Below are 27258 nucleotides of genomic sequence, written 5' to 3' on the forward strand. Positions count from 1 at the left end.
TCCATTCATCCATGGACAAATGGACATGGATTGCTCCCACATTTAAACTATTGTGAAAAAAAAAAACTATTGTGAATAATGCTGCTATAAACATGGGCGTACAGATTATCTTTTGAGACCCTGCTTTCGATTCTATTTGGTATATACTCAGAAGGGGAATTGCTGGATCAAATGAAATTCTATTGTGAATCTTTTGAAGAAACTCCCTCATTTTTTTTATGGCTACAAAGCACTCCATTATGTGAATGTACTATTGTTTATTCAGCCAGGCCTTACTGACACACGTTTGCTTTTTTCCAAGCATTGGTTATTAAAAACAGAGCTGCAATAAAGAGCCTTATCCTTCCATCTTTTTTATTCTTTGCAGTTTATCTTTAGGATAGATTCCTAGAAGTGGGATTGTGGGATCAAAGGACACAAGCATGCAATCTATTAGGTATCAACAAATTCCTTTCCATAGGGACAGTATCATTTTGCACTCCCAACAGCAAAGTGTGAGAATGTTTGTTTTCTCATAGCCTGGACAAAAGAGTATTTGTTATATTTTGGATTTTAGCCAAACTTATCAGCAAGAAATAGTTCCTTGTAGCAATTTGCGTTTCTTCAACTATAAGTGAGGTTGAGCATCTTTAGTACATTTTTTCTCACAGGTTGTTGGTCTTTTAATTTATGCTAGCAGCTCTTTATATATTAAGAATGCTAATACTGGGGATCCCTGGGTGGCTCAGCGGTTTAGCGCCTGCTGTCGGCACAGGGCGAGATCCCGGAGTCCCAGGATCGAGTCCCACATCGGGCTCCCTGCATGGAGCCTGCTTCTCCCTCTGCCTGTGTCTCTGCCTCTCTCTCTCTCTGTCTCTCATGAATAAATAAATAAAATCTTAAAAAAAAAAAAGAATGCTAATGCTTTGTGATGTAAGTTGTGAATCTTTTTTTTACCCTTCTGCCATTTCTCTATTTAATTTTACTTATTTATATATTTTAAACTTATTTAATTTGCCTTACAAAACTTCAATTCCTTGTAGCTTACTAATCTTTCCTTTTATTGCCTCTGAGTGTCGGGTCAGAATTAAGAAAGCTTTTCCCACTCCCAAGTTATAGAAGAACTGCCCCCTATTTTCCTTTAGTACTTGGGTAGTTTCATTTTTACACTTAAATATCCAATCCCTTTGGAATGTACCCTAGAATATGAGAGGGATGCCTCCAATTGTTCCAGATTCCACAGGAGTCTCCAGTTACCTGAACATTGTTAAATCATAATCATTCTTCCCCCACGATTTGTGATGCCGCCTTAATCATACACAAGCTCTCCATAGGCAACAGGGGCTATTTCTGGATTTTGTATTGTTTTCCAGAGAAACCACTCCATCTCACTCACCATTACTCAGGACACCCCCACCCTACCCGCCCACCAAGGCAATACCTGAGGGTCCCACCTGACAGCAAAGCCCTTTGCTTCAGACTCAGAGGTCAAATTCTGGAGGCAAGTGCTTTTAACAGAGGGTCTGTGGGCGCCAGATGCATACTAACCCATACTCTGCTGATGTTGTTTCTGGAGAATCACCTTCAGAGAGGGGGGCTCTCTGGCAGCAGGGGGCCCCTGTTCAGTCTCTGGGGAAGGGGTGAGTGGGCCTCAAACAATTGGATGTTTACAATCAGTGCTGGGGGCAGGGCAGAATCAAATGCCCAGTTAATGGCAGCCCTTAAAGGGTGTCTTTTTCTCAGACAGACAAAGCAACCACTTACCCCCAACTCATCAATATCCACTTAGCTTCTACTTCAGAGCAAATACCTTGCTCTATGCTATGGAGGAAGAGAGTTGATACACTGTTCCTGCTTCTTTGAGGGGGGGTAGAAGCAGAAGCTCAAAGAGCTTTATAAATGCATGGAAAAGAGGCTGAGGCCTTGTTTTCTATCAGCATCAACACATCGGCTTCAGTGAATGGATGTCTCTGGTCAAAACTCTACTAGCTAGAAATATGAGCTCTGGGAGGAGGAGAAGCTCAGAGAGTGGAATGGCTGGGACAAACTTAATGATATGGTGAGCTATCAGTCTTTAAATATACAAGTGAAATAATAAAAAATGCTTTCTATAAGACAGGCTTGAAGTTTAGAGGGGAACAGATCACTTCTAGCTTGGGGGCTCTAGGGACAATTTGTTGAATTGATTTTGCTATGAAGCAGAAGTAAATATCGATGAGCGGGTGGGGGTGATAAAGCAATTCAACTTGCAAATCCATCTGCAAATCAATTTTTGGTTTTCAAGGACCTGGTCAGCCTCCAGCGCATGCTATGAATATGGAAGGATCCTTTGGACGGGTTGCAGCTCTTACTTCCCCCCAGCACCTAGAAGGTAGACCCTGAAGGCCCAGAGCAGGGTTGGGCCACAGGAAGTGGAGGGCCTGTCTTACTTGCCCCTCTGGAGGGACTCCTGTATGATGTCAGAACTGCTCTACTCACCTGACAGCATCACTGTCACGATGGACACTGTAGAAGTTGACTTATAGTTGAGTACCCCACAATATTATTATTGTTCGTGTGGCCTGGATTTTGCAACTACTGCCACTCCCCCAAAAGCCATTCACAGCTTAGCAGCTCTGACCCCACCCCTCCCTTAGTACTCTGAGGTGACCTTGACACCCCAGTCTCATAGAATCAGACATTGTTTAAGAGTTAAAGGGACCCTAGGAGGTGTGGTGTCCCTCTTGGTGTTGGCAATGTTGGTTTGGGTGAAGAACAGTGGCAGGTGCGGATCCCCTACTCCGTTAGGACATCCACTCCTGGGAGGCCAGGGATCCTTAGGGAGCTCGTCTTGCCTCACAGCTGTGTGTGGAGGGAGGAGTTGCCTGGGTTGTCTGGTTCTGGTCCAGCTTGCCCCAAGCATGGGCCTTGTCCACATCCGGGACTGGCTCTTCTGGACTGCAGGAGAGCTGGAGGCTCAGCATGGGTGGGATGGGGTACTCAACACCTTAGCCCCTTTCTCTGCTTGCTGGGTTGTTGCAGAATTAAGCTGCTAGTTCTTCTTCTTCTTCTTCTTCTTCTTCTTCTTCTTCTTCTTCTTCTTCTTCTTCTTTCTTCTTTTTAAATATTTTATTTATATTATTCATGAGAGAGGCAAGAGACATTAAGCGAGAGGAAGAAACAGTTTCCCTGCGGGGAGCCCTATGAGGGACTCGGTCCCAGGACCCTGGGATCATGACCTGAGCCAAAGGCAGACGCTCAACCACTGAGCCACCCAGGTGCCCTTAAGCTGCTCCTTCCTAAGGTGAAGTGACCTCTGCTCATTCCTCAACCCCTGGGGAGTTACACCCATGTCCTCTAGTGCCCCCCACCACTATAACACCTGTCCACCCCACTCTGTCCATCATCTTTAGACTGACCACCCACTTCCTTTCCTTTGTCTCACCTGGCATGCTTTACTCCCACCGCCTCTCTGTCCTGGTCCCCTCCCCAGCCTCACTCTTCTGTCTGCCACTCTGGCAGAAGACAGAGGGATAGTCATCTCCCTCGTGTGAGGTCTGGGTCTTTCTGTTGCCCACAGCAGCTGGTGGAGAACGGCTTTTGAAGGATCCTAGATAAAAATTAGCTAGAATCTCCTCAAAAAGATGAAACCAAGTAGATGTCATCCTATGACTTGGGAGGGGGCTAAAAGCTCTTCCCTCCCGCTCCACATAATCATGGTGGTTACTTTCTTTTTTTTTTTTTTTAAGATTTTATTTATTTATTCATGAGAGACACACAGAGAGAGAGACAGGCAGAGACACAGGCAGAGGGAGCAGCAGGCTCCACGTAGGGAGCTTGATGTGGGACTCAATCCTAGGACCCCAGGATCAGGCCCTGGGCTGAAGGCAGGCGCCAAACCGCTGAGCCACCCAGGGATCCCCTTGTGGTTACTTTCATAGAGCAAACCAGATACAGTCCTGGTGTCTGGAGTTCATTGGGTGTGTAAGCTGGAGGAATGGTAGATAGGGTGACACTGAGGCTCAAAGTTTACTAAACTCGTCTAACCTATCACTGAGACCCTCGGGCATCTTCCTGACCAGGTAAGTAAAATGGACCGTGGTGAGCCATACCAGCACCCAGGCAGCTCGGAGGCTGGAGGAAGGAACTGGCTTCGGGGCTGAGCTGAGCCATCAGGTGAGGATGTCTTGGGGAGAAGGCCTTGGGGAGCGTGCTGGGAGGCTAGCCAGTACCTCCCCTGGCTCCACAGCTCCTAGAAGAGACGGCGGTCCCTAGCCCATGTTGCCAAAGGGACTGTTATGGCTTATAAGTTTCCAAGGCATCTGTCTCCAGAGAAGTAAGTTGGAGCACGAGCACGTGCACACAGACAGGAAGTTTTGTCACCCCTAGCCTGGCATGTGAGGGTCAGCAGTCTGTAGCAGGGCTCCATGAGGCCCTAAAAAGAGAACTCAAGGCTGTCCTCTTGTCCTTCTGAAAGCTTTGGGTGAAATGTTGAAAACTTAGCTTACGGTCTGGAAGAGGAAAAGCTACCCCAGCAAGAGCTCTGCCCTGTCAGGACAGCCCTGAGGTGAATGTGTATAGACTTTCATGCAGATATGTAAGATTTCTTGCTTCCATCGATCCCTGGGAGGAGTCAGATGGAAGGAAAAACAACCCCAGGAGACCCCCAGAGACCTCCCTGGATCTCCCACTTTGGGCCTATTCAGTGTACCTCAGGACTTGTGTACATACTGTTCCCTCTGCCTGGATGCCTTTGCCCTAGATCTTTGCTGGCCTGGCCTGTGGATGCTGACGGCTCAGCTCAAGGGTCAGCTCCTACATGCCTTCCCTGACCCCTATCCCAAGGGACCCACCCTCCTAGAACTTGGTCTCTCTCTATGCTACTACTGCTTTTTCTTTATAGCTTTTAATATTATTTCTGTTAAATATCCTTACTTCTAGGGGCACCTGGGTGGCTTGGTGGCTGAATGTCTGCCTTCGGCTTGGGTGGTGATCCCAGAATCCCTAGATCAAGTCCTGCTTCTCCCTCTGCCTGTGTCTCTGCCTCTCTGTGTGTGTGTGTGTGTGTCTCTCATGAATAAATTCGTAAAAAAAAAAAAAAAAATCCTTACTTCTCCAGCCCCCACTAACGGGGGCGTGAGCTCTCTGAGAGCCAGGCTGCTCCATGGTGATCACTGCCATATCCCGGTGCCCGGAACAGTGCCTGGAATGGTGCCTGGCACCCAGTGGATGTTCAATCTGTAGCTGCAGAAGTGGTGGTGGGTGGTACTTGGGTTGATAGAGAAAGGAAGAAGGTGGCTTGGAGAGAGATGTAGAAATGCGGGGAGGAGATGCCTTTTGCTTTCCATCAGCTTTCTTCTTTGTGTGTCTCCTGAGGGGCTGATCATGTGAAGAAAGAGGCATCCCATGGGCCCCCATCCCTTTGAGTGCCCTTACCAGCAAGGTGACTGGAGTCAGGCCAAGAGACTGTCCCCCAACAGAGGTGTTTCTGGGGCAGCAGGATCCATACCCATCACTGCTCTCTGTCTAAACCAAAACATACCTAGCCCCATGAGCAAATCCATTGCAAATTTTTCTCTGTGTGCCGCTAGAACCAGGAGCCCCATGCTGGAAAGCAATGGAGGTGGGACCCTTTGACTTGCCGAAGTTTACAAGCAAAGTGTCACAGGTGGGAGTGGGCTGAAGGAAGCAGCTCTCCTTCTGTGTAGTCTGTGCACAAGCTCCAAGCTCTTCTGGCAAGAGCAAGGTCCCCTTAACTCTGCCTTGGGCTGGCCCCACTTGCTAGTTGGCTTGAGTTCCCTGGAGGCAGACTCTGAGCTGGGGGTTTCTGTGAACAGGGCACATGGATGGAGAGCTCTCAGGATGATAACTCGGAAGAGAGGGGAAGTAGGACAGGGCAAGTGAAGAAGCCAAGCTCGGCTGCTGCTTTCAGCTCAGGTCTGACAGCAGCTTGATCCCCTGGGAGTTCTGGCGCCACAGAGCCGTTCCACCCTGACACAAGGGGAAGGGCCACACCGTCCTTGCTGCAGGTCCACCCCACGCCAGCGGGGTGTGACGACGAGGTGGCTCCTGTCCACAGCAGCAATTCTCTGGAGCAGGGTACAGCTGCGGGCCAGCAGCGAACAACATTCACAGGTGGGATTAGAACCCATGATATCACTGAAATTTCCCTGTGGCCAAGTGCAGGTGATACTGCGTGTCTTCTAACACGCTTGCCTGATGTCAGTGTTTTTGTTTTCATGTGTTAGCCTTCCTGGTGGGTCCCGGGTCCGAAAGCTCTAACTCTGTCATCTTACTGATGTTGACCCGCTGCTCTGAAAACCCATGAACCGAAACCCCCTGGGGACGGACACCCGCATGTAGCAGCAGCCCCAGAGATCAAGTGCACAGGGCTTCCAGGGGAAGTGAAAGCTGGAGTACCCCTGGGGCCCCCAAAACCCCCCAGGCCAGCTGGCCGCAGCCCACCCCCGCGGGCCTCTTTGCCCTGAGCCAAAGCTCACAAGCCCCATGCTGGACAGCAGAACTAAACCACTTATTAGGGCTGCTGCCACCGTGTGTCCCCTCCGGGCCTGAGAGGCATGGAAAGGCCCAGCCACACACACTGCACTTATGGAGCAAAGAGGGTGAGCCTCTCTCCTCCTCTCCCTCCCTCCTCTCTGCCTTCCTGTCTTTCTCTAATGTGTCATGGCCTTAGAACCCAGCTTTGGGGTCCCCAGGAATGGACAGGACAGACAGAAGGCAAAAAAGACGTTTCTAGGACAAGTCGGAGGCAGGCATCCCTCCTGTTCTCCGACAGTACTGAGGAAGGAGGTGCCCATAGACAATAAGCCCGAACAAGAGTCAGGGCAGCAGCTGGGCTGTGCCTCTAAACCAATCTGGAGGAAGAAAATAGTGCAAAGAAAGATGCTATTCAGGCTGCAAACAGCCACTCTCTCCTGCTCAATCTCTCCCTTGCCCTCTGAAAGTTTTCTTCCTACTCACGGGCTCTAGCCTGTTCTGTCCTGTGACTGGTAAGTGGAAGGAACAGTAGAATGGGCTGCCTGACTCTGGCTGCAGACGGCAGGTCCTGGAGCGCAGGGAGATCCAGGCTCAGTGTTGCTCCCCAGACACCAGCTGTCAGCCCCTTGGTGTCTTTCATTTGCTACCACTGAGGGGACCAGATTTTTCTCTCCCTGAAACCATACAGGTGGATTCAATCCCTTTTCTTTCAGGAGGGCTTGCTTATGGGAGGCTAATAGAAAGGGCAGCTGACACAAAGTCTGGGGGCCACCAGCTTCCCTAGGGAGAGTGACTTCTAGGCTAAGTCCTTGTAGCACCTATTTGTGTCTATCTAGTGTAGACAGTTGGTTGAGGTGAAAGGCAAGGAAGCAGTTCCCAGGATGTGTCTACTCCTGGATGATAAAGGGAAGGAGCCATTGATACACAGCACCTTGGATGAATCATGAAGGCCTAATATTGAGTGAAAACAGCCAGTCTCCAAAGGTTATATACTATCAGATTCCATGGATATGATATGCTTTTTTTTTTAGAGATGGGGAAGGGGTAGAGGGTGAGGGAGAGAGAGAATCTGAAGCAGGCTTCATGCCTGGTGCGGACCCTGACTCAGGGCTCAATCTCATGACTCTGAAATCAAGCCCTGAGCCAAAATCAAGAGTCAGATGCTTAATTGACTGGGGCATCCAGGTGCCCTTCTAGGACAAAGCTGTAGGAAGAGAGAACCGGCTAGTGGTTGGCAGGGGTCATGAGTAGGGAAGGGAAAGGCAGAGCAGGAGGGAGTTTTTTGGGGGGAGGAGGAATAATGGAATTGTCATGCATTCTGATGATGGGAACAGTTACATGAATCTGTACATGTGCTAAAATTCAAATTGTACATCCAGAGAAAAAGTCAATTTTATTGTAATAACATTTTCTTTTTAAATAAGAACTTAAAGAGTTTTAATGATGATAATAATGCCTGTCATTTGCTTCCTACGGACCCAACTCTGCTAAGGGCAGTATCGCTACCATTTCATTTATTCCTTTCAAGCACATTTGGCACTCAGATGATACAACTTGTTGATGGTCACGTAGTAAATGACAGAGCAGAAACTTGATGTCGGTCTGACTCAGAGGCCTGAGATCTCACTGATGTGGGAAACAGAGGCAGGAGAAAAATTACTGAATTTCCTTACTGCTTGCAGCCCAGTGACACACAGGTCCTCGAGGCAAGCAGAGTGACATTCTTCTGGGGGCTCAACAACCTGGATGTTGACGCTTTGCTAAAGGCAAAAGGCAATCTTAGCTGGACCCCCAAGATCCTGTAAGTCTACTTTAACATATAAAAATTCCTTTGTGGGGGTGCCTGGGTGGCTCAGTGGTTGAGCATCTGCCTTTGGCTCAGAGTGTGATACAGGGGTTCTGGGATCAAGTCCTGCATCAGGCTCCCAACAGGGAGCTTGCTTCACCCTCTGCCTATGTCTCTGCCTCTCTCTCTGTGTCTCTCATGAATAAATAAATAAAATATATTTTTAAAAAGACTGTGGGGACGCCTGGGTGGCTCAGCAGTTAAGCATCTGCCTTTGGCTCAGGGCATGATCCTGGAGTCCCAGGATCTGCTCCCGCATTGGGCTCCCTGCATGGAGCCTGCTTCTTCCTCTGCCTGTCTCTGCCTCACGCTCTCTCTCTCTGTGTGTGTGTGTCTTCATGAATAAATAAATAAAACCTTAAAAAAAAAAAAAAAAAAGACTGTCAGGGGAGGCCCACGTGGGCAACTCTGTAGGACTCCTCTCACCCCTGATAGCTTCTTCCGTATATCCTGGCTTAACAAAACTCTCTTGTTCTACTCACTCTCCTTTGTTCACAAGATTCATTGACTTTGTGAGACAAGAACCTTGCTCTTCTGCTTCATGACCACTGTGACTTTTTTTAGGGGGCAGAAGTAGGAAATGATCACTGGGAGTCAACTGGGTGTGGAGAGGGTACTCGTGAGAACCAGGTTCTCTTCTAATGGAGAGAAACTGTCAGGGTGGTGGGGGAGGGTTGGCCCCTGTTACAGAAGGGGCCACAGAGTTGCATTTGTGTCCATCTGCTTAAGATAGCTCTTAAAGAATGCCACCCCATTTTGCCCAGGGTTCCTCTGGCAAATGGAAAATCATGGCTGGACTGGTTACAGCCTTCTGCCCAGGGCCAAGGGTGTCAAAAATCGAGATTGGGAGGGAAGATTCTTTTGTTTTTTCCTATTCACATGTCCCATAAATTGACTTCTTTTCCTGTTTTGTTAAAGAATCTTTCATCTGTTGGACGGTGCAGGAGAGGAAGGGACAACTCATAGCCTGCCTGCAGACCACTGAAGTTGTCCCACAGAAGTCGACTGACCTACTGAGCCCTCCACGCTGCAGGGTGAGCAAGAGTGACTCAGCACAGACTGGACTCACTCGGAGCATTACAGTAAAAGGAAATGCCAGAAGCAGAAGCCCGACGTTGGGAGTGAAGCAGTCCATTTTTGAGCAACCTAAAGATGTCAGCGAGTCTCCGGCCAGCCGAGCATTAAGTTCTAGGAACAGCATGTGGGAGCTGAGCCTGAGAGGGGTGGGATGGGGTATGGTGGGGTCAGAGCTTGCAGGAATGCGGATCTGACTTTATCCTAAGGGCAGTGGGCAGGCAGGGCTGGGTGGTGGGTGGAGATGGTGACATGTAGAAGAATTCTTTGAGACAGGCAGACAGCATGGGTTATATCCAGGTTATATCCAGGTGTGAGATGAGTGGCCTGGAGTTTTCCAATGGATAGGTGCAGAAGGTATTTAGGGGGGATTGACAGGCCTTGGAGGTGAACCAGGTGGGGGGCAGGAAGGGAGAATTCACAGGGGTCCGACTCCATAAAGATGCTTTTCCTTGAGATGGGGACACAGGAAGAGGTGGGGCTCTGAGCAGGAGTTTGCTTGTGGAAACATTCTATTTTAGGTGTTGCTGGGACATAGGAATGGAGATGTCCCATTGGTGGTTCATGTGGACATTCTGGAACTCAGGCAGAGCTGCCTGGCCGTGCAGGCGTGGGTCCCCGGCATGTTGAATGGATCTAAGAAGGCTTGGAAGCGCACAACCTGACTGGGAAGAGCGGGGAGGAGAGAAAAAAGGACTAAGGCAGAACCCAGGGCCCCACATCTAAATCCAGTCATTCATACACCACCCTCACTATCTGTATTTGCCATTTCAGTACATCCCTTCTATTGTCTTCTATTAAATAGAAAGTTCTTGGGCATCTGGTGGCTCAGTTGGTTGAGCACCTGTCTTCTGCTCAGGTCATGATTCCAGGGTCCTGGGATCCAGGCTTCTCCCTCTCCCCACTGCTTGTGCTCTCTCTCAAATAAATAAATCAAATCTAGAAAAAAAAAAAAAAAAAGAAAGTTCCTTAAGTTCTCTCATGTTCAACGTAATGGGTTTATTTCAAAGGAAAGTGTACATAGTAGGTGAAAAATCAACATTGTAGCCATGAATAGTGTTGATGATAAACATAAATACCATGGAAACAAAGCAATGCTACATAATTCAAGCTGGATAAAGGAAAGATGAAAAAGTTCATCCAGTGTTCAAGACATAGCCACCCCCAACAGAGATTTGATTTCCCCAAAGAAGCCAGCATTGGGAATTGGAAAGGAAATAATTTTCATGGTGGCACCTGATATCAGGTCTCTTGGCACCAGCAGGAGCCACCCCATTTATTTCAGACTGGCACCCTCAGTCTTTTTCTGTAAAGGACCAAAGAATCAATATTTTAGACCTCAAAGGCCACTTGTATCCCTGCTGCACATCCTCTCCCCTTCCCCACCTTTTCTTGCAATCCTTTAAAACGATTCTTAGCACAGGTTGGATCTAACAGGCCCAGGGCTGGGTGTCGCCCACTGACTGTGGTTTGCCATCCCCCTACTTAAAGGATGGAGAGAAAGGCAGACCCCAAAAGAGACAGGGTGCCACAAGGGTTTATGGTGCCACAGGGGGTTCCTAGGCACTCAACCCCTGACCATGAATCAGCATCCCTGCCCCAGCCACATATGGCCCTTCTCTGCCTCTGTGTTTAGACTCCCACACAGGGTAACTCCTATCTCCCCATGAGTTTTGTGGGAGATTTGGCCATATCTCCTTGGCTGATGGTTGCACAGGATCAGAGACTTTCAGAACCCATTGTTCAGGAGCCACCTTGGGGCTGGGTCAACATTTCCTCACCAATAGCTCCCTCTGTACCCTGCAGGTCCCTCTTCTGACCTGATGCCTTCAGGGCCTCACTGCTCCCTCCCTCACTGAAGATAAGCCACACTGAATTCACCTCTGTTGTACTCGAATCACTGTGGCTGCCAGTAACTCCTTCCCTACCTCAAGTCAAGAGACAGAGTTCAATGACCCCTCCCCCACCTTGGGTTTGAGTGGTTTTTCCTTCCACCTGAAGGAAAGGTGGAAGTCCTGCAGGTTCTCATGGAAATGATCTTTGGACATTTCTTTAGGGTGAAGCCAGCTGCCTTGAAAGAAGTTTGACAATCCTAAGACCACTATGTTGTAAAGTCACCAGAGCTAGTCAACTGGAGAGAACCCGCAGAAAGAGAGATGCTTGGCATCCCAACTGTCCCAGCCCAGGAGCCAGACATTTAAGTAGAAAAACCTGCAGATGGGCTCCAGCCCTGACTGCAACCTCAAGAGGTCCCAGTAAGGGCTGCCCCACTGAGCCCTGTTGACTCCTAGACAATGAGAGATAGTAATAAATTATCCTTTTTAAGCCACTACATTTTGGGGTGAGTTTTTTGTTTTGTTTTGTTTGGGGTTTTTTTCCAGTGGATTAAGAATAGCCTCAACCGATTGATTCATTATTTATTTGCTCAATTGTTTTAAAATTTTAAAAAGATTATATATATACATATTTAAATTGTATTTAAATTCAGTTAATTGCCATATAATGTATTATAGATTTCAGAGGTAGAGATCAGTGACTCATCAGTCTTATATAACACCCAGTGCTCACTACATCACTTGCCCTCCTTAATGCCCATCACCCAGTTACCCCTTCCCTCCACCCCTCTCCCCTCCAGCGACCCTCAGTTTGTTTCCTATGATTAAGAGTCTCTTAGGGTTTGTCTTCCCCTCTGATTTCATCTTATTTTATTTTTTCTTCTCTTCCCCCATGATCCTGTTTGGTTTCTTAAATCCTATATATGAGTGAGATCATACAATAATTATGTTTCTTTGCATTTATTTTGCTTAGTATAATATCCTCTATTTCTAACCACATCATTGCAAATGGCAAGATTTCTTTTTTCTTTTTTTTCTGATGGCTGAGTAATATTCCAGTGCCTATATATACACCACATCTTTATCCTTTCATCTATGGATGAACATCTGGGCTTTTTCCATGGTTTGGCTTCTGGAAATTGCTGCTATGAACATTGGGGTGCAGGTGTCCCTTCGGATCACTACGCTTGTATCTTTGGGGTAAATACCCATTGGGGTGGTTTTTTACGGGGCAATACAATTGTGGAATACCACCTGAAAGTGAGGTCTCATCCAGGAAGTTTTCTATCACACTAAGCCACAAGATTTAAACTCTTCTCCAGTCCAGATCAGGGAATTTTCCTCAGCTTTGCAAGTCAATCTCTGGGCCCCTCACCAGAAAATCTCATAAATTTTGCATCCACATTTAGTTGCTCTGTCTTGAGCAACTTGAGCTGGTCAGTTGTGGCAGGTACTTTTGGTTGGCCGACTCAGAGTCATCCAAAACCTTTCTTCCTCTCTTGTTCTCATTTAAAAGCCCAGGATTAAAAAAAAAAGCCCAGGATAGCCAAACACACCTTTTCTGGCTTTGCTGTAAAAGGCTTTATAATCCCTTTGGTCAATGATGTGAAGAAAGTTTAGTGGTTGGGTTCCTGAAAACAGTCTTTGCTTGCTAATAAGGAAGAAACTCTGCCTGGTATCACCCCTATTTCCTGCCTCTGAGCATGGTGTAAAAATGTGATGTATGGGGCTGCTGCAACCATTTTGACACCATGAGGAGAAAGCTTAGAGAACCAGAAAGACCAGATCCCTGTCATATTATATGGGAAAAATAAACAACATCTTTAAGACATTATTGATCAGGGTTTATCATTATTATTTTTATTATTTGTGGCTGAATACATTTCTAACTGTAGTATCAATCATGCCCACTTTAGAGACAAAAGGCCTCATTTTTCCCTATAAAGAGGGTCTCCTTTTCCCATCCTCCACGATGAGCCAAATTTTGGTCTCCAATAGCCAGAGATTCAGGTGGAGGGAGGAGGAACATCTCTTTACCTCCTTGAGCTAGGGATGGGTGGGGAAGGTTCTGGCAGTGAAGTCTTGGGGGACAGTTGATGTGTATGTACTCTCTCTGCTATAGAGCCTAAGGACCTTCCCTAGCTTTAGCTCTGAGTCCTGGATATTTGAGGAATCAAAGATGCCAGCCCTGAACTGAGCACCCGGGAGGTCCCCCTGTTACTGGTGGTGGGCAGAGGCAGGGGCAGGAGCAGGCCATGGACATAGCCATTAGAGTGGATCAAATAGGAATTGGGCTGCAGTCCCCGTTCTGCCACTAACTGTGTGTCCCTGTATCTCACCCAACTCCTTGAGGGCAAGTGCTCTGAGCCTTCATCCATGAATAAGACACTGTGTTCACAGGGAACCAGCTCTCCCCAGGTCCCTGGTCTCTGAGCCTCTTCTCAGAAACATAAGTAATCCTGGGCAGTGGGGGCCCACACTGAGCAGGAAGCAATACCATTCTGGGAGCCTTCATCTTAACAGGTCCTTGGAAACAGGAACCTGAGACCCTGGAGGGCTGAGAGCAGCTCAAAGTCACAAGGTTTCCCTAGCGCAGGGTGCAGTGGGAGCAGGGAGGCAGGAGGGAGGCAAAGATGAGTTAGGGGAAATCCCACCTGAGCAATGCAGAATAAGGAAAGGATCCGAGTTCTTAAGATCACTGATCTGCTCTCAGCTCCCTCTGGCTTGCTTCCTGCTACTGGGACAGAGAAGTGGGTGGGTGTCAGGGTACATGGTAGTATGGGGGATCCCAGAAACCTGAGAGTCTTAGCCTCTGGAAAGTTTGGTTTTTCTCCCTATTTCCCTGGGAGGTTGAGCTGCTGGGAAGTTCCCGGCACACGCTGTGCCTCCTGCTTTCCTGGAACCTTCTGTAGAGCCAGCCAAAAAAGGGTTCTGCCAACAGACCCCTGGAGCTACAAATCCTCTCCTCCCTGTGCCCAGGGAACACTGTTCTACCTCTCCCCTGGGGGAATGCCCTCAATTATAATAATAGCAAAAGTATGATTGCGGCTATGGGAACGCTTTTCCAGCTTCACGCAATTTTTGCATATCTTATCTCATTCAGCTCTCTGTACAAATCTGACAAGTGTTTGGTTGGCTTTACAGATTAGGAAACAGGAGCAAAGAGGCTGAGTAGTAGTCTCCGAGGAGTCACCATACCAGCAAGAAGTGACACGATCAGAATTCCCACCCAGGCTTATTGACCGTACCCCCTACTTCAGGCTGTCTTCCCCACCACCTGGAGCACACAGGGCCCCATGGGATTTAGTCCCCACTGGCTCTCACCTCCTTCTAATGCTTTAGCCATGTCACAATCCCCAGACTGCCATCTGCAAGAGCTGTTGCCTCAGCCTGGAAAGTCCTTGTCCTCCTCCCCAGCCCTACACACGCACACACTCTTCCCTATTTTTCTTGGGTAATTCCTGTTGGGGTCTTATGCCTCAGTTCCTTTCTGTGGGCTTGCATCTTAGGTGAGGATTAAGTTCCAAAGCTGGGGGCAGGGTGAAAATCTACACTGAAAGCCATCATACCAGTCCTCCAGGAGCCTTCCCAGCCAGTGCTCCCTCCAGCATTGCAACCAATTGCCCTCTCTCTGTTGAGCATCAGGCAAGGGGGTTCCTTGTATTTAGGAGCCATGTTATACATGGGAGTCACCTCTTGTATGGTGGCACGTTCTCCCTGAGTAAAGGGGGGGCTGATCTATAACCCCCATCTTACCCCCATGCTGGCCCAGATGCTCTCCGAGTGGAATGGTGGTCTGCGCTGGAGGCGTGGGGCCAGGGAAGCTTCCTGCAGCTGATTCTCATAGTCACATCATACGTGCTGGCAACTCTTTGGATTTCACTGATTTGAGCTCACCAGAAAGACAGTAAAAATAGGAAGCTGCGAATGCAGAGGCTAATGCCAAATTTAAGAAAATGCTTAAATTCTCTTGAAGAGAGGAGATGTTTGGGGAGTGCTGGAGCTTCTACTGAATCTGCAATATTTTATTACTTAAAAAAGTAAGAGCTACATGTGGTATAAAGTTGAGTTAGTGGTAGGTATACCAATCTCTGTCACATTATTGCCTATTCTTTCCTGTAAGCTTGAAATATGCCATAGTTAAAACTATTTGCCATGTTTGTCCTTCGGTGGGGCATTGCGATAGGTGAATAATGACCTCCTCAAAGACGTTCAGATCCTTACCCCAGGACCTGTGAATATGTTACCTGACATAGCAAAATGACCTTGCAGATATGATTAAGTTGAGGATTTTGAGACAGAGGATTATCTGGGTGGGTCTGAAGTAATTACAACGGTCATTATAAGAGAGGGTCAGTTGCAGGAGACCCAGAGTCAGGAGATAGAAGCATAAATTGGAGCGATGTGTTTACAAGTCGAGGAACGTGGGCAGCCCCTACAAACTAGAAAAGTCAAGGAGCTGATTCTCCCTGAGAGTCTCCTGAAGGAACGTGGCCCAGTTGACACCTTTCTAGCTCCTGTAGGACTCATTTTTTACTTGACCTCCAGAACTGTAAGATAATAAACTTGTCTTGTTTGAAGCCACTAAGTTTACGGCAATGTGTCAAACAATGTGCATGTGGATGGTCAACAATTATACCAATTGGTGGTGTTGCAATTTCTCAAAGTGAGGATAAGAGGGCCAGGGGAGGCACCCCTCGACCCAGGATGGCACAGCTGGGATTCCTAACTCCCGAGTCCCCAGCCCTATGCTTGCCTGCTTGCTTTCTATTATATATGTATTTTAATAATTAGCAATGAAGGAATTTACATTTTGGCAATCTGAGTTACACAGGAATGTGTAACTAAAGTTACAAAAGAAATTAAGTTGAGGATGTTTTGCAACTTTTTCTTTTTTAAAACTTAAATTCAATTAATTAACATAAAATGTATTATTTGTTTCAGAGGTAGAGGTCAGTGATTTATCAGTCTTATATAATGCCAAGTGCTCATGACATCACATGCCCTCCTTAATGTCCACCACCCAGTTACCCCATCTCCCCACCTGCCTCCTCTCCAGAGACCCTCAGTTTGTTTCTTATGATTAAGTCTCTTATAGTGTGTCTTGTTTTATTTTTTCTGATTTCATCTTGTTTTATTTTTTCCTCCCTTCCCCTATGATCCTCTGTTTTGTTTCTTAAATTCCACATATGAGTGAGATCATATGGTAGTTGTCTTTCTCTGATTGGCTTATTTTGCTTTAATTAGCAAAATATCCTCTGGCTCCATCCATATTGTTGCAAGTGGCAAGATTTCATTTTTTTGATGGCTGAGTATATTTCATTGTATTTATCTACTACATCTTTTTTTTTTAAGATTTTATTTATTTATTCATGAGAGACACAGAGAGGCAGAGACACAGGAAGAGGGAGAAGCAGGCTCCTTGCAGGAACCCCGATGTGGGACTCGATCCCCAGACCCAGGATCACACCCTGAGCGGAAGGCAGATGCTCAACCGCTGAGCCACCCAGGCATCCCCCACTACATCTTTTTTATCCATTCATCTGCCGATAGACATCTGGGCTCTTTCCATGGTTTGGCTATTGTGGACATTGCTACTATAAACATTGGGATGCAGGTGCCCCTTCAGATCAATACATATGTATCTTTGGGGTAAATTCTCAACAGTGCAATTGCTGGGTCATTGGGTAGCTTTATTTTTTATGAGGAACCCTCATACTCTTCCAGAGTAACTGCACCAGCTTGAATTCTCACCAACAGTGTAAGAGGGATCCCCTTTCTCCGCATCCTCATCAACATCTGTCATTTCCTGACTTGTTCATTTTAGCCACTTTGACTGGTATAAGGTGGTATCTCATTGTGGTTTTGATTTGTATTTCCCTGATGCGGAGTGATGCAGAGCATTTTTTCACATGTCTGTTGGTTATTTGTATGTCTTCTTTGGAGAAATGTCTGTTCATGTCTTCTGCCCCTTTCTTGATAGATTATTTATTCTTTGTGTGTTGAGTTTGGTAAATTCTTTATAGATCTTGGATACCAGGCCTTTATCTGATGTGTCATTTGCAAATATCTTCTCCCATTCTGTTAGTTGTCTTGGTTTTGTCAACTGCTTCCTTTGCTGTGCAGAAGCTTTTTATCTTGACGAATTCCCATAGTTCATTTTTGCCTTTGTTTCCCTTGCCTTTGGAGATGTGTCTAGTAAGAAGTTGCTGTGGCTGAGGTCATAGAGGTGCTGCCTGTGTTCTCCTCGAGGATTTTGATGGATCCTGTCTCACATTTAGGTCTCTCATCTATTTTGAGTCTATTTTTGTGTATGGTGTGAGGAAATGGTCCAGTTTCATTCTTCTGCATGCAGCTGTCCAATTTTCCCAAAACCATTTGTCGAAGAGACTGTCTTTTTTCCAGTGTATGTTCTTGCCTGTTTTGTTGAAGATTGGTTGACCATAGAGTTGAGCGCCCATTTCTGGGTTCTCTATTCTGTTCCATTGATCTATATGTCTGTTTTTGTGCCAGTACCACACTGTCTTGATGACCACAGCTTTGGAATAGAGCTTGAAGTCTGGAATTGTGATGCCACCACTTTAGCTCTATGTTTTTGCTAGAGTCTAGTCCACTCTAACTTCAGCAGGAGAACAAAGATGCAAATGCTTTGTGGAACCAAGAGCCCTGACCTGCTTGGCCAACATCAACATTCTATCATAGCCTCAAATACCCAGTTCCTCCTAAGGTCCTGTTGCCAAGATACAAAATACCCCTGGTCCAAGGTTTAACTGCCTAGGCCTTTTTTTTCTGGATCTTGCAAATAAAAAGACTGATTTTCCAGCAGGCGGGCACCCAAGTGTTTCTAATCCCTCACCCCATCCTCTAGACTTTCTTGTTCTTCTGCTGTCCTAGAGGTCACTGGGCATGTGACTTCTGACCTCCAAGCCAATTCAACAATTCTTTATGAGCAGAGTCTACAATGGTGCTGAGTTCTGAGAGAGGGGAGGGATGGGATCCTTTTGAAGATGTCCTGCCCCACTCATCTTAGGTGCTTACAGTCTCGTAGGGGAAACTGTGACACATACCTGGATGGTGGCAGAACAAAGCACATGTGACTAGCAGGAGGGAAGGCTCTAAGATCCCATACTTACTTATTCACCTAAATGTTAAGGCTTCAAACTCATTTCCCATCCGCCCATCTAGACTCTCAACTCTGAAAATGCGGTCCTTTGTCCTGAAGGGGCAAAGAATCTTATTAGAGAGACAAACCACAGAAAAATTAAAAATTTACTAGCAATGCCCAGTAGTATTTGTAAGGACGTGAGTGCTCTCATATGTCAGGATAGCTTTGGGGACTCAGAGAGAAGACAGTGGTGAAGGCTCCTCAGGGCAGGTGGGACTCCAGTTGAGTCCTGAAGACCCTCAGAGCTTGTGGTGGCAGAAGCATGGAGGCATTCTCAGCCCTAGGGGATATAGTGGGAGATTTGAAGGGAAAAGAACAGAATGAGTAAAAGTGTGAAGGTGCTGACAGCAAAAGGTGTTCCCAGTTATGAGTGGGTCAGGAGCGGCTGGCATTAGCTGCTGGGGAGGTTGGGTTTTATGGGGAAGGAGGAATAATCTATGTTCATTAAATTAAACCCATGATAGACCTGAGTGCACCTTTAGACTGGTGGAGGCCCATCATGCCTCCCTAGTATTGTTCAACCTTCCCTGGTGAGTCTGCCAGGGAAGAACTCAGGTATGCCAAGAGCTTTGGCAGGGCAGGTGGCCTGAGCAAACAGGATTAGGAGGAAATCTCTGAGAGGGAGGGACGGTTTTATAATTCATCATGCTCAAAGACTTGGGGGCGGGGTAATGTGTTGAAGTGATAAGGATTAACTGGAAGAATTCAATAAAGGAGGTTATTCCCAGGAATAATGAAAGAGACACTGACAAGGATTCATGGCAGTCACCTTCCTTGGAGAAAGGAAATCAATCAGAACGTCGGCAGGAAACAGCCAGAATATTTTGTTGCTCACATTCACGTCTGACCAAAGGGCAATGGAGAGCCCCTGGTGTGCAACCAGAGGGGGTCCTCCAGGCAATCGGTAGGAAGAAGGTAAAGCAGGGGGGCTGCCCCACAGTGGTTGAGCCTGTGTAGAGGATGATGGACGCAGGAGCCAGTGGGGACCAGGAGGGAAGCAGGTGACATGGCATTGCACTGAGCCAGCATTAATCCAGGCTTAAGATGAAATGTTAGAGAAAAAACAAGGGCGAAGAAAGGACCTATGAATCCGATGCCATTCAGACTCGGGAGAGGAAGGGATAGAGAGAAGAGTTGAAAGCGGCAGGCCAGCGAGGTCGGGAGCCGGGAGGATAATGTGCAGTGACCAAGATGGGGTAAAAACAAGATGACCATGCAGAAAGCAAAGTTCTGAGAACAATAGGTCATGGGAAAGAAGAACAAAGACCCCAGTGCTCATGTTGTAGTCCCGAGAATTCCGTTACACAAAAAGGCCTAAGAGCATCTGCCAAACGCAGTGACAAATGCCCGGCTGTCCGGCTGGGCTGGGAAACTGGGTTCTGTGGAAAGTGTGGACGTACAGTGAGCCCTCATGACAGAATGGGACGTGCAGGGTCTTGCACTCCAGCAGGGATGCGCAACACCCTTGGCCGTGAGGATGACTGTAAGTTCTCATCCAGGCCATCCAGGGCGCTGGAATGTCCTATGGCAGCGTTGCTCTGACGACACTCAAAATACAAGTCAGGGTCTATCTCAGTTGCCAGTGTTTTATAGCTTCTGATAGTGCTCCGTGTTCTGGATGGGGAAGAGTAGGGTACCTTACAAGGGACAATATGACACAGTGGTTGAAGGGCAGGCTCTATGCTTCATAGCCCTGCTTTGTTCCTTTCTAGTGGTAAAAACATTGGCCTTGATTTATGATGTGCAGAAGGTATAGAATGATAATACCCACCTGACAGGGTTGTTGTGCATAATGAACGAGTGCACACGTGTTAAGTGCTTGGAATGGTGTGACATGTCAGTCATTAGGGTTTATTAGAATTTGCAAGCCCAAAATATTGGGACAGGAAGTAGAAGGAGGCCCTAAATTGAGGGAGGAGAAGTTACTTTTAGGTTGCATATGTGGATTACACATTGGGGGGTCAGAGAGATGGAAGGGGTTTCCTATTGAGGGTCTGGGTGGGACCCTTCCTAGGTTCACTGGCATTTCGTACTGAACTAAGTCTAAGATGCAGCCAAGGGCCTCACCCATTGACCGAGTAATCAATAATGCTTGCCCTGGCTGAGTTGTGTGCTGGGTCATGGGCTTTATTGCTCTCCACCCTGGAGATCCTTCACAGGGTCCAGCTTTTTGATAACAAGAAACAAGATCAGAAATTTGGGTTCTGCCACTTGCTAGCATTTTGACCTCTGTCTTGGGTTTCCTCCTCTACCTCAGAGAGCTGTCGTTGAAGTCCAATGAGCAAAGTAAGCAGAGGCAAGCAAAACCGAGTCCCTGCTGAGCACTGTTTACAAAGCTAGCATGCAGATTAGATTAGAGCCCTAACTGAAATTTAAATTATAAAATTAATAAAGTCTATCCGTAAGATAATGTACTTACGGTGAGGAAGGACTTATTTTCAAAACTTCAAAAGCATAATCACAAGACTCAAAGTTAATGTGATCCCTCTAAATAAAGGATTTCTGGAGAACAAAAGACCCAACAGTCAAAGATAACGAACAGATAACAGATTGGGAACGGAGGGCACAATCTCTAAAGCCAAAAGAAGACTGGTGTCTAGAATAAACAGGACCTCCTGCTCAACCACAAGGCAGAGAGAACCCAATAGAAAAATAGGCAGAGTATAAGGGGTAATTTTCAGGATAAGAAACTAAAGATCTAAACAAACATGTGGAGAGGAGTTTACTGGGTACAGTATAAGTACAAATTAAACCAATGAGATATCACTTTCCACCTATTTGGCAAAAATTTACAAGCTGAGTGACACCACCTGTGTTAGGGATGTGGCGCTATAAGCTCTGTATATAATGGGTGGTGAGGTGTGTGTGGGGGGGTGTAGCTGTTCTGCAGAACAATCTGCCATACTTAGCCAGACAATCTATATGTATGCCACACAACCAACAACCAGTAATCCACTCCTGGGAGTGTGTGTGTGTGTGTGTGTGTGTGTCCCCTGAACCCCCTTATGCAGGGGACATATGCATAAAATGCTCATCATAGCAGAGGAGTCTGGTGGGGACAGGGAACTGGGCACAATCCAGGCCCCTTCAGAGCGGGCATGGACGGGTTAAGGCCTCGTGGCAGCATTCTATTGAACATCACACAACCATGAGAAGAGGGTAGATACAACAGCAATGCAGGTGGGTGACACTAACACAGTGCCAGAAGAAAGCCTGCATGCATCCTTATTTACAGAAACAGCCAACAGAAATATAAAATTTTTAAAAAGATTTTATTTATTCATGAGAGACACAGAGAAAGAGAAGCAGAGACATAAGCAGAGAGAAGCAGGCTCCATGCACGGAGCCCGATGTGGGACTTGATCCCGGGACTCCAGGATCACACCCTGGGCTGAAGGCAGATGCTTAACTGCTGAGCCACCCAGGCATTCCAGAAATATCAATTAAAATACATGCATAGGGAACAAAAAACTGAAATTGCAACAGAGACAAACAGGAAATATGTCAGGATGGTTGTTTGTGGGGAAAAGGAGAATGAGGATTGCACTAAGAGGAAGTAGCTGTATAAAAAAGGATTTAGCACAGAAACTGGCATGCAATAAGCACTCCCCCAGTATTATTACTGATTAACCAGAAAGAATAGCAACGAGATTTATAAGTTGAAGTATTATGCCACACACCCTAAGTGTGTACAGTGCAGTATGTTGACTGTAACTTTATAATAAAACTGGAAGGAAGACAAAGAAAAGTCCAGACAGTGAATGCTACTCCTCAAGCGCACATTTTGATAAGTTCCAGGAGCAGTGTTGGATTAAAATTTAAAACTTCAAAAAAATAAAAAATAAATAAAATTTCAGGACCCCTGAGTGGCTCAGTGGTTGAGGGTCTGCCTTAGGCTGGGGGCATGATCGCTGGTGCAGGGATTGAGTCCCTCATCAGGTTCCCTGTGAGGAGCCTACTTCTCCCTCTACCCTGTGTCTCGGCCTCTCTCTCTTTCTGTGTGTCTTAGGAATAAATAAATTAAATCTTAAAAAATAAAATAAAATTTAAAACTTCAAAAAATAAATAAATAAAATGTTAAACTTCTGCTCTGAAAAAGATAATATCAAAAGAATTAGAAGACACAAGCCACAGACTCAGAGAAAATATTTGCAAAAGACACACCTGATAAGGACTGTTGTCCAAAATATACAAAGAACTCTTAAAACTCAAACATAAGAAAACAAAAAACCTGGTAACCTGGTATTTTTAAAGATCATTTATTGGGGCACCTGGGAGGCTTAGTGGTTGAGCGTCTGTCTGCCTTCGGCTCAGGGCGTGATCCTGGAGTCCCAGGATCAAGTCCCAAATCAAGCTACTCGCAGGGATCCTGCTTCTCCCTCTGCCTGTGTCTCTGCCTCTCTGTGTGTCTCTCATGAATAAATAAATAAAACCTTAAAACAATCTCCCCCTCCCCCCCAAAAAATAAAGATCATTTATTTATTTGAGAGAGAGAGCAGAACAAGTGAGAACATGAGTAGGGAGAAAGGGAGAGGGAGAAGAAGGCTCTTCACTGAGCAGGGAGCTCAATGTGAGACTTGATCCCAGGACTCCGGGATTATGACCTGAGCTGAAGGCAGATGCTTAACTGATTGAGCCACCCAGGCGCCCCCAAACAACCTGGTTTTTAAAATATTCTATGCTCATGGATTGGCAGAATTAATATTGTGAAAATGTCAACGTTACCCAGGACAATTTACACATTTAATGCAGTCCCTATCAAAATACTATGGACTTTCTTCAGAGAGTTAGAACAAATTATTTTAAGATTTGTGTGGAATCAGAAAAGACCCCGAATAGCCAGGGGAATTTTAAAAAAGAAAACTATAGCTGGGGGCATCACAATGCCAGATTTCAGGTTGTACTACAAAGCTGTGGTCATCAAGACAGGGTGGAACTGGCACAAAAACAGACACATAGATCAAGGGAACAGAATAGAGAACCCAGAAGTGGACCCTGAACTTTATGGTCAACTAATATTCGATAAAGGAGGAAAGACTATCCACTGGAAGAAACACAGTCTCTTCAATAAATGGTGCTGGGAAAATTGGACATCCACATGCAGAAGAATGAAACTAGACCACTCTCTTGCACCAGACACAAAGATACACTCAAAATGGATGAAAGATCTAAATGTGAGACAAGATTCCATCAAAATCCTAGAGGAGAACACAGGAAATACCCTTTTTGAACTTGGCCACAGCAACTTCTTGCAAGATACATCCACGAAGGGAAGAGACACAAAAGCAAAAATGAACTATTGGGACTTCATCCAGATAAGAAGCTTTTGCACAGCAAAGGATACAGTCAACCAAACTCAAAGACAACCTACAGAATGGGAGAAGATATTTGCAAATGACATATCAGATAAAGGGCTAGTTTCCAAGATCTATAAAGAACTTATTAAACTCAACACCAAAGAAACAAACAATCCAATCATGAAATGGGCAAAAGACATGAAGAGAAATCTCACAGAGAAAGACTTAGACATGGCCAACAAGCACATGAGAAAATGCTCTGCATCACTGGGCATCAGGGAAATACAAATCAAAACCACAATGAGATCCCACCTCACCCCAGTGAGAATGGGGAAAATTAACAAGACAGGAAACCTCAAATGTTGGAGAGGATGTGGAGAAAGGGGAACCCTCTTACACTGTTGGTGGGAATGTGACCTGGTGCAGCCACTCTGGAAAACTGTGTGGAGGTTCCTCAAAGAGTTAAAAATAGACCTGCCCTACGACCCAGCAATTGCACTGCTGGGGATTTACCCCAAAGATACAGATGCAATGAAACGCCGGGACACCTGCACCCCGATGTTTCTAGCAGCAATGTCCACAATAGCCAAACTGTGGAAGGAGCCTCGGTGTCCATCGAAAGATGAATGGATCAAGAAGATGTGGTTTATGTATACAATGGAATATTCCTCAGCCATTAGAAACGACAAATACCCACCATTTGCTTCAACGTGGATGGAACTGGAGGGTATTATGCTGAGTGAAATGAGTCAATCGGAGAAGGACAAACATTATATGTTTTCATTCATTTGGGGAATATAAATAATAGTGAAAGGGAATGGAAGGGAAGGGAGAAGAAATGGGTAGGAAATATCAGAAAGGGAGACAGAACATAAAGACTCCTAACTCTGGGAAACGAACTAGGGGTGGTGGAAGGGGAGGAGGGCAGGGGGTGGGGGTGAATGGGTGACGGGCACTGAGGAGGGCACTTGACGGGATGAGCACTGGGTGTTATTCTGTATGTTGGCAAATTGAACACCAATAAAAAATAAATTTATTATTAAAAAAAAATAAGCCAAAGGGGGCAGCCTGGGTGGCTCAGCGGTTTAGTGCCTGCCTTTGGCTCAGGGCGTGATCCTGGAGTCCCAGGATCGAGTCCCACATCAGGCTCTCTGCATGGAGCCTGCTTCTTCCTCTGCCTGTGTCTCTCTCTCTCTCTCTCTCTTTTTTTTTTTTTTTTGCCTGTATCTCTGCCTCTCTCTCTCTTTCTCTCTCTCTCATGAATAAATAAATAAAAATCTTTAAAAAAAAAGTAAAATAAGCCAAAGGCATTAGAGACACCTTACCAAAGAAGGTATACAGATGGCAAACAAGTGGATGAAAAGAGGCTCTACATGGTGTCATTGGGAAGCGCAAATAAAAACGATGGTGAGATACCACTACACACCTATTAGAATGGTCAAAATCTGGAACACTGACAACGCTGAATGCTCTTGAGAATGTGGAGCAACAACATTCTTTATTGCCTTCTTTATTGCCAGGGGGAATGCAAAATGGTACTGCCACTTTGGAAGACATTTTGGAGGTTTCTTACACAGCCTAATGTGCTCTTACCATATGATCCCGCGATATGCTCCTTGGCATTTCCCCAAGGGAGCCAAAAACATGTTCACAAAAAACCTGCGCATGATGTTTCTAGCACTCTGATTCATCATTTCCCAAACTTGGAAGCAGTCCAGATGTCCTTTGGTAGGTGAATGAGTAAATAAACTTTAGAGTCCATCCAGACAATGGAATATTGTTCGGCGCTATCTGGCCATGAAAGATGTGGAAGAAATTTAAATACATAGTACTAAGTGGGGGCGCCTGGGTGGCTCAGCAGCTGAGCATCTTGCCTTTGGCCCAGGGCGTGATCCTGGGTCTGGGCATCAAGCTCCCCTGCCTGTGTCTCTGCTTCTCTCTCTGTGTCTCTCATGATTAAATAAATAAAATCTTAAACAACAACAACAACAACAACAACAACACATAGTACTAAGTGGAAGAAGTCAATCTGAAAAGGCTGCAAATTGTATGATTCAAGTATGTGACATTCTAGAAAAGGCAAAACTGTGGAGACAGTAAAAGGATCAGTGGTTGCCAGACATTGAGGAGGGGGCATTCGTTGGCAGAGTACGGAGGATTCCTAGGGCAGTGAAGGCACTCTGCATGGTATTCTAGTGGTGGATACATGTACCTTTTTTTTTTTTTAAGATTTTATTTATTCATTCATGAGAGACACAGACACAGGCAGAGACACAGACAAAGGGAGAAGTGGGTTCCTCACAGGGGGCCCAATGCGGGACTCTATCCTCTGACCCAGGATCATGCTTTGAGCCAAGGCAGACGCTCAACTGCTGAGCCACCCAGGCGTCCCCATGGATACATGTCCTTATATGTTTGTTCAAACCCATAGAATGTAGGACATCAAGAGTGAACCCTACAATAAACTGTGGGCGTTGGATGATCATGATATGTCAATTTAGATTCCTCCTTGGTTTAAAAAAAAAAGTACTGTTCTGGTGAGTGATGTTGATAATGGGGAAGTCTATGCATGGGGGCTGGGGCAGAGTGTGTATGGGAAATCTCTGAACTTTCCTATCAATCTTGTAAAACTTAAAATTGCTCTTAAAAAGAAAGAGAAAAAAAGAGGCAGAGTCCACGTCTGTCTTGCCTCAGCCACTTTTCAGGAGCCTGGAACGGTATCTGGCAATGAATATGTTTTGAATGACTGAACAAAAGCTGGTTAGTGTTGGAGTTGCTCAGCAGAACACTTAAGTCGTGTACACAACCCAGATGAACATTCTGGTCCTGTCCTCAAATTGCTGAGTTAGAATTAACCACATTTTGTGTTCCTACATCTTGCCTACAGAGATCTCAAGGCCCAGACATGTCAGCCGGCTGTCCCTACAATGCCATCTCCCTTGAGTGAGAACCCAAGGCTCTTACTGTTAACTCTGGTGGCTTCCATACCTTTCCGTGAACTCTGGTGGAGGAGCTGCCCCGCCAGGGTTTGTTGATCCAGGAAGCGGTAGAAAGAATTCGGTAAGCTAAGGGAAGTGAGTCAGCCTCTGGCCGCCACACACAGATCCAAACAGAAGGGACAGCAGACTTCAGGGCATGAAGAAACACATCTGACAACTTTGTTATTACATCAAAAACGCTGGAGTCAGCAGATGCGCGCAGGATGTGACAGGATCTGTTTTGACCACACCCCTCAGCAGTTACAGGACAAGCCAAAGGGGAAAGCCCAGACAACCATGACTGGCAGAAAAGTGGCCATTTGGGCAACTGTCTTATATTTTACAAAACCATGCCTTCAACAGGTAAGGCAGGGCCTTCATGTCACTGTGTGTGCACAGACCACACTGCTCCCCGAAAACGGCTCCTGACCACAAAAATAGAATACCACCTGGTCCGTGACCCTCCTGCATGAAACCATCACCTCTGGTAGCTGGGCTTCCTTAGCAACTTTTAACGAACTTCTGCTGATGTTCCCGTATTGCTCATGGAGGCCATGGGCTTCCTAGGTGAACTTCGGGCCAGTGGTGTCAAACATTGGTTGCCCAT

The 27258-nt window shown here is 46.3% G+C and overlaps 1 long non-coding RNA gene and 1 pseudogene across 2 annotated transcripts; both read left to right on the forward strand.

The window, feature by feature from the left end:
• Nucleotides 1-1916: 1916 nt before the first annotated feature.
• Nucleotides 1917-10195, forward strand: LOC140613279 (uncharacterized). 2 transcript variants are annotated; one of them, XR_012014438.1, is made up of 3 exons: nucleotides 1917-2038; nucleotides 8139-8257; nucleotides 9221-10195. It is a non-coding gene; the product is annotated as an uncharacterized lncRNA (long non-coding RNA). The 2 variants fall into 2 exon arrangements; XR_012014437.1 differs by lacking the exon at nucleotides 1917-2038 and having other exon boundaries at nucleotides 7802-8257.
• A 16806-nt stretch (nucleotides 10196-27001) lies between these two features.
• LOC140613583 (tubulin alpha-1A chain-like) overlaps nucleotides 27002-27258 on the forward strand; it is a 2001-nt pseudogene continuing 1744 nt past the window's right edge.

The sequence above is a fragment of the Canis lupus genome, chromosome 21, assembly GCF_048164855.1.
Source record: "Canis lupus baileyi chromosome 21, mCanLup2.hap1, whole genome shotgun sequence".
In the NCBI taxonomy this organism is placed as follows: domain Eukaryota; kingdom Metazoa; phylum Chordata; class Mammalia; order Carnivora; family Canidae; genus Canis; species Canis lupus.